This window comes from Equus asinus, chromosome 2 (assembly GCF_041296235.1).
Source record: "Equus asinus isolate D_3611 breed Donkey chromosome 2, EquAss-T2T_v2, whole genome shotgun sequence".
NCBI lineage: Eukaryota > Metazoa > Chordata > Mammalia > Perissodactyla > Equidae > Equus > Equus asinus.
This window is the reverse complement of record NC_091791.1, coordinates 130,331,239-130,341,914: the sequence shown is the minus strand read 5'-3', so window position 1 is coordinate 130,341,914 and position 10,676 is coordinate 130,331,239.

The window sequence follows — 10,676 nt, the reverse complement described above, 5'->3', positions numbered from 1 at the left end:
TGTAGAATCTGCCCCTAACTCTAGCTGACCCCACCTCGACCTGGGCCCTGGAAGGCTCACTTCAGCCTCAGCTCACTGACCAGGGTTGTTGTAGATCATAGAATTGCCCTAGACTTATCCTGGCAGGGCAAGGAAGGCAGAGCCTGTGCAGGCCCTAAATGTCCTGTTCTGCCTGGGTCGCGGGCCAAGTGGAAAGGTCAGCACAGAAGATAAGGTGGAACCCCCTGGCTTTCTCAGCTAGACCCTGACTGTTTGCGGCCTCGGTTCAGACGGCCGGGCTCAGGACTCTGCGGAGGGCACGGCTGAGGTCGATATGACGGGTTGGCCTCATCTTGCCACTTGGAGACCTGTTGGTAGTTTCCTTAATTGAATGCTGCATGAGACTAACTGAACAAATTTGGTCCCACACTCTGCTGGTCAAATCAATCAGAGTAGCTGGTGCAGTGGTGTACTCAAGGGAAAATTTCGCCAGAAGCTGACACTCAAAACAAGGGGTGGATATTGATGGGAGACAATTCTCCACGGGTCTTTGGAGTTTCTGCATGCTCTGTGAGCAGAGGCACTGCCTACCTTTGTACTGGACTGTCTTTTCAAGAATGTTGTACAGCAAACAGCCTCGGAGGAGACAGTCCCCCCTCTGGAGCAGAGGGCCGGGCTCACTGTTCCTTATAAATGATTCACCTTTGCTAAGCTTGGGGTTTCTCTCTTGTAAGGTAGGCCAGTGGGTGTGCAGGTGTCATCTGGCCTTTTCCATGTTGCCTAGTGGGATTTGGGGCTTGGGGAACCGAGGCTGCTATTCTGGCTTTTTTGCATTTCTGTGAGTAATGAAATCCTTTGTCTCTGACCTGGGAGACTTGTGTCTCCCGCTGCCTGCATGAGGTTATGGTGAGCTGACTTGTTGGCTTGCAAATGGGATAAATCTTGGATACCTCACAGTTCTTGATGACCATATTTGGCCTGGACCACGCTTGAGTGTGGCGTGCGTGTGAATGTTGTCCGTCATGTGCATCACGGGAGGATAAAAGTCTGAGAGGACCGCAGCACTAGACTGTGGCAGACTGTGCTGAGTGGTGTGGGGGTCCCCATCCAACGCTCTCCTTTATCCAGCCCAAGGAGTCAGTTGTGCATACAGATCGGGGAGGCTGGCTGGAGAGCACTTCGAGGAGCCTCCGGAGTCGAACCACACAGGTTTCTAGCGTGATCCTCCACACAGCACAGCCTCTGTCTTCCTTCCTGTTGAGCAGGGATAACGATAGCATCTGCTTTGGACGGATTCTGCGGGCACCAACTAGGCAGCTTGGCACAGGGAAGCCCTGATGAAGCAGCCCGAGCTGTCGTTACTTTTATTCTCACTGATGACATTATTGCATCAACCCTGACTCATTCTTCGTCAGGCTTGCCTCTCCTTCTTAATAGCCTATCTGTAATTTGAGTTTATCTTTTCTACACCGAAATTGGCCAATTTACATGGCACCCCTCACCACAGTCACTAGATGTGCCTCTAATCTAATCAGACTAATTTCAATTTCCTGGATTTAATTACTTTTAATTTAATTAATTTAGAATGTAGTACACTGGGTGATTAATTAGGAGATGTTACTGAGGGATTCGGAAGGTGAATTGTAGTATGTAAGTTTTTAAATATTGTTGTGGTCATGGCCAACAGTTGTCACTTCACGCAGGAGGCTGATGAGGCCTCTGGAGGGCAGAGCCTTGAGAGCCCAGGGGACCTGGGATTCAAATGGAAGTCTCCTGCCGCCAGGCAGTCCTCCTTCATTGCATTGCTTCTGGCGACAGTGAGCAGCTCTCCAGAGAAGTAAAGAGAGGGAGTTGATCCCCGTGGCCCTCAAGTTGGAACTAACGCATGAGTCGTGTGAGCGGAGGAGACACTTTCTCTTTCCATAGAGCTAGACTTCACTGTGTTTTTCACGTCCATGGTAAATAAGCAAATCATAGGGCTCCCTCTGAGCTATCACAGTGCAACTATTTTTTTTCTGCTACACTCGTTTATTGAGTACCTGGAATAGTAGTAATAATAATCTTAACACACACGTGTATAGAGCTACATGGCAGGCCCTCTTCCAAGTGCTTTCACATTGATTAACTCATCTAATCGTCATAAGAGTTAAACACTGTGAGAGAGGCACTGTTATTTCCACTGTCTTGGGGGGAATCTGAGGCCCTGCGTTGGCTCTGCTTGTGAGATTTGTTGTCTGTATTGTACAACGGGACAACTCACCGTGGAGTTCAGTCTGTGGTGAGCTGGTGGGGGAGCAGTTTAGGGCCGGGCATTGTTTCCTGGGCCCTGTAAGTCACGCAGGTTTCCCTCCTCCATCTGTGAAAGGTAGGAAGAGCGGTACAAACATGTGTAGCGTCCTTCCTGCGTGCCAGGTGTGCCTTGAGATGCTCGTCGCGTGTGGACTCCAGACATGGCTGGCCTGCCCACTGCTCGCTGAGGGATGCTGCCTGGGGCTTCCCCATAGCTCAGCTGGGAGCCAACCCTAAAGGTCAGGGTGAGCCATGCACCCTCACTGCCTCGCTTCCTCTTGACCATCAACTTGAAGAGGCCACAGACTCTGTTGGCCAGTCGGAGCTTCAGACTGCAATTTTACGTGGGTCCTTGGAGGCAGAGCTGAGCCAGACCCTCCACCTTGAGCTGGGCCCTCCATCCTGAAGTTCAGCTCCAATCTCAGGGTCATTTATTTTCCAGATGGGTTCATCGAGCATCTTCGGGGATCTGACCCCTGTTCTTCTGGAATGTTGGGCCATGATGGAGGTAGGGAAAGGAGGCTACATGGTGCAGACTCCACTCCCTGGTGCATAAGCAGTACCTGATAGGGTTGGACCCTATTACCTGCAGAAGTAGACACAAGAGCTGCCTGCAATGTATGCCCTGTAGAGCGAATAGGGCCAGTAGGTGGAAGCCGTAGAGAGACTCTCTATGGTTGAAGGGTTTTTCAATAGCTTGAGCTGTCTTAGCTAGAATGGGCTCTTAAATAGGCTGTGAGTCACTGAAGGGGTTCAAACAGAATACCCGTCAAATACCCATCACTGGAAGGGTCCAAAAAGAATCTGATTGGCAATAATTTGCTCACCTTGTCTTCTCTTTCTGGAATGTCCTTCCCTATCCTTTTCTGCTGGTTAACTCCTATTCTACCTTTAAGACTCAGCTCAGGCATCACTTCCTCCAGGAAGCCTTCCCTGCACACTCCAACCACCAGAGACTGGCCAGGTGTCCTCTGTGTTCCTATAATGCCCTGGGCATATCGTAATCATCACATTCATCATACATTGCAACGATCTGCTTATGAGTTTGTCTCTTTCACATTCTGTCCATGTCACTCTTAATAGCCTGGCAAGGTAGACACGATTTCCCCAGATGGAGGATGGAGACCTGAGGCTGAGCATGGCTAAAGGTCTTGCCCATGAAGCCAGGAGGAGGCAGACACGGTCAGGTCTGGTTCCCAAGCCCAAAGTCCACAATCTTTCTACCGTGGGACACTGCTGCTCTCCCAGCAGGGGCCTCAACTTCTGTGATTTGGGAGGGCTTGGCCTTGTGTGCAAGCTGTGTAGCTGAGGTGGCAGGGGCAGTGCCACCAAGGGGTGGCACATGGGCCATCTTTGGCACTATGTCATCTTGCCGATCCTTGTGCACAGCCAAGTAAGTGCACAAGCCCACCTCATCGGCATGCACGCTCACTCTCTGAGCCCTTCTGAGGTCACCGAGAGGCCAGGACGAAATGAGAACCAGGGCAGCCACAGCCTGCGTCTCGCCTGGACCTGAGGGGCTTGTTTGAGCCTGAGCCAAAGCCCCTCTTAGCACTCTCATTCCTTGATTTAACAAAGGTGAGGAGAGCCCTGCCCTGTGGTTTTAAGGCTGAATTCCATTTCTGTTAAGATTGCTGCTGGCCCCTTAAGATTAACTCACAGTCACCCCTGTGAAAGCCGATCCGAGTGGAAAATCGAGTTAGAACATTCCGCCTTCCCTTTCCCTCACACCTCAGCAGATTAAGGGAAGGCCTGATGCTGAGTTAGGGGGATTTATGGGAATGTGCAGTTGCTGGCTGTTAAACGCTCACTCTTTGGGATGTTGGCAACCTTGCTTCCTATAAATCGTTGCTGGTATTTCTTAGCCTTTCCTTGCCAGCAACGCGGAGGCCTGCAACACCTTTTCCGTGCAGTAGCCTGTGAAAATATTGAAGTTGGGCCCAGAAAAACACCAGCATAGAAAGGGGAAACTTTGATGTTTGCAAGTTATTTTCAGACAACCCTTGCCAAATCTTAATTTTTCTAGTTTACAAGTAAGGGACTCTGACCATCTGTCTGCTGTCAACCGATGTTTGTTTGGATGGAGATTTTATTTTTTTCTCCCACTCTAGCACTCCTGTTCTTACAAGTAGTTTATTGGACTTCATAAATGTCAGCTTTTTGCAGGCATTCTGTAAGCAGCTTATGATTTAGTATTTAATCAAAATTGAGCAGTCAGCGTCTGTAATCAATCCTAAGCGAGAGTAACAATGAGATTGAAGCTCAAAATGCACCAAGACCACGAGCGATGTCTCCCAACTCTCTCTCTAAGAAATGAGTTTGCCTCTGACAGTATGGGGTGGGTAGGGTGATGGAGGAAATAAACACAGATTGTGTACCTATTGTGTGCTATTTTGTGATTGTGCCACTTATTGATTGCCAAAACAATACTGTGTGACAAACCATCCCAAACTCAGTGGCTTCAAACAATAAGCATTTTTTAGCTCCTGATTTAACGAGTCGGCTGGGAGTTCTTCTGGCCTTGGCTGAGCTCTTTCCAGGTCTGGAGATAGGTTAGCTGTTGGTTGATTTTGGCTGGCCTTGTCTGGGACAACTGGGGTGAGCTGGCTCCACTCCACATGTTTCTCATCCTCCACTGGGCTAGCTCAGGCATGTTCTCATGGTGATGGCAGAGTGCAGAGCCAAGCAAACCCAACCATTCAAGTGCTTCCCCAAGCTTCTGCTTGCCTCACATTTGCAAACATTCCATCAGCCAAAGCAGGTGACACGGCCTGACTCTGCACCAAAGAAAGAGAGAGACTCCACCTCTTTGTAGTGACAGGAATTACAAGGTCACAGGTGAAGGTCATGGGTACAGGGAGGGGTGAGGAATCGGGGCCTTTAATGAATCAATCTATCACGGTGATGCTGGAAACCCCACGAAGGAGGTAATTGTTATAATCCTGATATCCAAATGGAGAAAGAGAAATTCAGAGATTCAGTCATTTGCCCAAGGTGTCTCAGTAATTAGCAATGAAGTTGGGGCTCTTCATTAGCTTCCCTCTTGATTTCCTGTTGACTCTCTAAAGCTGCTTTTCCCTAGGATCAGGTAAAGTGAGAGCAGTGGGAGGTTCCTAGAAATTATCAGTCCACCTCCTCATGTTGCAGATAGCAGGATGGAAGCCCAGAGAGAGGAGGCGTCTCAAGGCCTCACAGCAGAGTGGCAGGACGTGAGAAGGCCAGGGATCTCAGTCAGAGCTCTTCCTGCAGCCCAGGGGATCCACGCCTCTCCAATCCCTCCTGGGCCCCTTTTCTGCAGGAAGCCTGCTGAGCCCTCCAGGCTCCCACTGCCAGCCGTGAAAACAGTACCACCCCAGCATGGCTTGGCCACAGTAAACTTAAGAGAGCAAAACTACTCTTTAAGGGGTTCAAGGGGTTCCCAGGTGGAGGAAGGAAGGTGAAGCCTTTGCTAGGTTTGCTAGAGAGGAGTGCTAAGTGCTGAAGGCCTTTTATGGCATCATAATTAAATTCCTTCCTTGGTTGGTGCTATAGACTGAATATCCCTCCAAATTTGAATGTTGAAGCCCTAACACCTAATTGGCTGTATCTGGAGATAGGGTCTTTTGGAGGTGATTAAGGTTAAATGAGGTCATAAAGGTAGGGCCCTAATGCGATAAGACTGTGGCTTTATAAAAAGAAGGGGATCTCTCCACATGTACCCACTGAGGAAAGTCCACGTGAGCAGGCAGCAAGAAGGCGGCCATGTGCAAGCCAGGAGGAGAGCCCTAACCAGGACCTCACCATGCCAGGACCCTGATCTTGGATTTCCAGCCACCAGAACTGTGAGAAAATAAATTTCTGTTGTCTGAGCCCCGCAGTTGATGGTTTTTGTTACAGTAGCCCGAGCTGACTGATATGGTTGGGGAGTCAGTTTACTACATGGTCGTTCATGCGTTTGCTCAGGCATTCAACCGATATTTATTGAGCATATACTGTGGGCACACTCTGCATGCTACACTGGGTGGGAGCCTGGGAATTCTCCTAAAGGAGTGCTCTGAGGGCAGGGGGACAGCCCTCCATGCCACCCAGATCGGTTTCCTGTCCTTCATGTAGGCAGCCAGCAAAGCCTTCAATATGTAGTTTTTCCTCTTGGTTTCCAGGACGAGGGGCCCGGAAGGATGCGGCACAGTGGCCTGGCTGATCATCCCAACAGCTCCGCACCTGAATCCCAGAGAAGCCAGGGGTCTTTGGGAGGGGTTGCTGTGTCCCCTGTCACTCTCTTGTGGGGTGTCTCTTCTGTGGACAGCGAACTATTTTGGTAAATCGAATCTGATGCATCCTAAAGTCTTCAGAATCATGGATTTTGATGGCTGGACCCGGACACCTTGGCTCTATTTTTCTTTGTTCTTCTATTCCCACATGAATATCATGAAAATGTTCCCTGGCATCTGGAAGGGCATTTTTTAGCCAAGAGCAGCAAGCACTGACTGGCTAGGCCAGCTGGGAAGGGTAGCAGCTGAAATGGAAACAGAGAGAAGAGAGGTTGTTCAGTTTCTCCTTCCCCATCGGCTTCTCTCCTCCAAGGATCAGCTTTGTGTCACAAAGGTTGCTGAAAATGGCCAGAGGGAAGGTGAAGCTCATGAGAGAAACAGGGTACTCCTAAGAATTGGACTTGCCAGTCCCCCAACCTCAGCCCTCTGGCTTCTCCCCTCCCGCCCCGCTTTCTCTCTGCATCTGCCTTAGCACTCTCTGCTTCGCGCCCTCCCCTCAGTTCCTCCCAGTCTGCCCATCCTCCTCCTGGCTTCCCTGGGGGCAGCATGGTGCCAAGGAAAGAGCCAGCCTGACCTAAGTTAGACTCCACTCAACGGCTATTTACGCCTGGCAGTGATAAACCCATCTGAGCCTCAGTTTCCTCCCCTGTGAAATGGGAGGACATGGGTTATTGTGAGGTTGCTATAAAAACCCTACAGTCACACCCAAGAACATCTTGCTCGTGGGCATTCAATTAATATTCTTCTATCATCCTGCACCCCTCCCTACTCCTGTCAACCTCGATCTTCTTGGCGCTTTCCTATCCCTTCAATAATTTAAGGTTGATGGTTTGTTAAGCAGAAGATTCCTAATGGACTGTTATTGACCTGCAAAGAGCCTATCTTCCCCTGTCTGGTGGCCCAGGCCCCCGAAGGAAGAGGGACTTACAACAGAGGAGGCTGCCGGTGATGGTGTCCTCTTGTCAGGAGGGAGTGGCTGGAGGGCCGATCCTGATTCTGTCACCTGGCTGCCTTGAGAAGCCTCTTGGCCTCCTAAAACCTCAGTTTCTGCAAACTGGGGTTCATATTACTGTTCCCATGAGGTTTCTGTGGAAATTGAAATAGAGTAAGTGACACTCCCAGCTCCTCACCACTCCTCGCCCTGTACCCAGGGCTCAGGCCAGCTTCGAACTGGGGAAGGAAGTGAGTTGCCCTCCTGGTCTGTCTGCGGTACTGCAATACCTGGGCGTTCCCCCAAACTGGTCACATCACTTGAAGCGTCACTGTCATGGATTCATTCCTTTGGGTCCTAATGAGCAATTTCACCTCCGAGAAGTCTCTGTGATAAAAAGACGTGTCTTCAGGTTGGAGACGTCCTTGAGCCTGTGGTGGCTGATGTTTCAGAGGCAGTGCAGTTGGGATCGCTGGTGCAGTTCCAGCTCTGACACCAGAAAGTGTCACTATGTGGCCTTGGATAAGTCACTTCCCATTTCTAGGCTTCAGTTTTCTCAGATGTAAAATTAAGGGCTTAGGGTATATAGAATCTGAGAATTGGATTAGCTCAAAAGACTAACTTTGAGGCTTCTAATGGGGTTGCAAAGAGGTAGGCTCTGGATTGGAGCCTTGGAGCTGGTAGGACTGGGCAAATGGCTCCTGCGGTGAGGGGTTTCCGTGCGCTCTGTGGGCGTGCCTGCTAGGGTCTTGTGGTCTGCCATTCATGGGGGAAGCTTCCAGGATCTCATGAGTGCCTCTCCTCTGATATCCTCTCTCCTGGGTGTCTTCTCCTCTAGGTCACCAGCCCAGCAGCTCCAGAGTCAACATCGAGACAGCTGTGGGGAGAGAGAGTGTTCTGCAGTGGCCCAGGGCACTCGGAACTGCACGGCCCCGCGCTCTATAGCGTGGGCAGGTCTCTGACACCTTGCAGCCTCTGGGCTAATCATGCAGGCAAGACTTCCCATGTGCCTGGGCAAAGCCCTTGTGTGGATGACCTGGTTTAAACTTCATAACCACCCTAGTTTGCAGAGGGGAAACTGAGGCATAGAGAGGTGAGGTTGCTTGTCTTAGATAAAAAAGCAGCTGAATGGGGAGCAGAGAGATGGAGTTAAGCAGTCTTAGCTCACAGCCTGTGCTCTGGAGCACTGTGCCCTGCTCCCTCTCATGTAATACTGCCTCCTTGAGGGTATTGAATTAATGTAAATAAATGACATTTATGACGGGACTGGCACATGGCGAGCATGCAATCAGCAGAGGTTATTATCAATCTCTAATTCAACCCTCTTATTTTAAAGATGAGGAAACTGAGGCACAGTTTATGGAGATGACTTGATAGACACATTGTGTGTTTGGTGGACTCAAAGCCAGGTCTTCTGATAGCCAACTATTTTTATTTTTCATTGTCCTGTGCTTTGTGGGGTAAAAATTAGAAGGAGAAAGAATCTACCATTTTGGAGGAATGGAGGCAGAGAAAATGGTGAGGTGGGAGGGTGGGTGAGGACCTGTGAGGAGCTGGCCTTCCCCATGGCTTCCCCAACCCCCATGAGGTAGATGCTCTTATCCCAACTTGCCATGTTGCAGACCTGATCTTGGAGGGGTGGGTGCCTTGCCTGAGACTGAGCTGGTGAGGGGGAGCAGGATTTGAGTTCAGGCCTGTCTTACTCCAAGTCTAGCACTTTTTCTTCATTGCTGGCCCAGAAGTGGGGCCCTCGGCCAAGGTCAGAGTAGGCACAATTTTGACTGTTGATTGTGACGGGGGTGAGCAGGCTGCTGCCGTTATCCCTTCAGAATATCAGGAGAGCTCCTGGAGCCGGGGGAGGAGATGGGGATGGGGCGTATGCCCAGGGGAAGAGGCAGCTCTTGAAGCTGGCAGTGCTGGATCTTTCCTTGGATACTGAGGGAACCACGAAGAGAGATTTGGTCGGTCTTTGTGGAACCAAATAGCCTCTTGGGCCACTTTTGTCTGGTACGGTGACTTCCGGAGGGCAGAGACTGACTTTGAACCCAGTTTTGAGGCTTCTATGCTAGTGAGAGACAGGAAATATCTTGGAAATCTTAGCTTTTATTTGAAAAACTCGTACAGAATTTGCTTTCTTTCCCACAGTATATCTGCATGTGCAAACGGAGTGGACGAATCTGGCTGCATCAGCCTAGCTGATCAGCCTCGATGGGGGTATGCCAAGGGACTCTGTCTTTGGCCACATCTTATCTGACACCTTTGTCAGTGAATAGAATGGAATTACAGGTGTGGGAGAAGATGAGCATTCACCGAGAATCTCCTAAGTGTCAGCAACCACGGCCAGTACTTTACATAGATTCTTTACGGATTATTTCGTCTACTCCCCACCAGATCCCTGTCAGATAGGTTGTATTATCCCTTTACAGACCGGGAGAGGGTGAGTGACTTGCCCAGGGTCCCACAGTCATTGATGTAATGAGATTTGGAACCCAGCTAGGTCTGACTCCAAAGTCTGGGGAACTGATTCACCCAAGGCCCTGAACGTGTCACAGAGGGACACGTGGGAAAGTGGGAGGGACAAGCAATACAGGGAAGGTGAGAGGCAGGATCGAGAGAGGCCTCAACAGGGCCGAAACTAACATTGGGCCAAAATTGATGCATACCAAGATGAAAGGCAACAGAGACCTCTGCTTGCACTGGGGTTCGGAGTACCCACAGACACATACAGGATGTGGGCTACCTGGGTCAACAGCACAAGTGAAAGATGTTGGGTTTTTAGTTGACAGGAAATCTCATATGAGTCAACAGTGGGAGGCGGCAACCAGCAGAGCTAATGTCACTGTATCCTCCACGAGTGGAGGTACGATGAGCAGAGGAGGGAGGAGATACCCCCAAGTCAGCTTGCATCCCGGAAATGGAGTTCATGCTGGAAACCTCAGTGGGAAAGGGGCCCTGACAACCTGCCAGGCCTCAGACATGGTGGCTAGGGTGGGAGGGGGCTCCTTGCTGTTGCTGCTGCTGTATCACTCTCCTTATCCTTTGTCATTACCAAAGCATATTAGTATCTTTCTGAGCAATTGTAGCCTCTTCTTGACTTTTATGCATCTGCCTTACCTGCTTTGGGAATATGCTACTCATTCTGTTTTGATTTTTTATTAATGTAACCTGACTAAATATGGGGAGTCCTTGTGATCCAGTCTCTTAATTACGTCACATTCAAGAAGCAC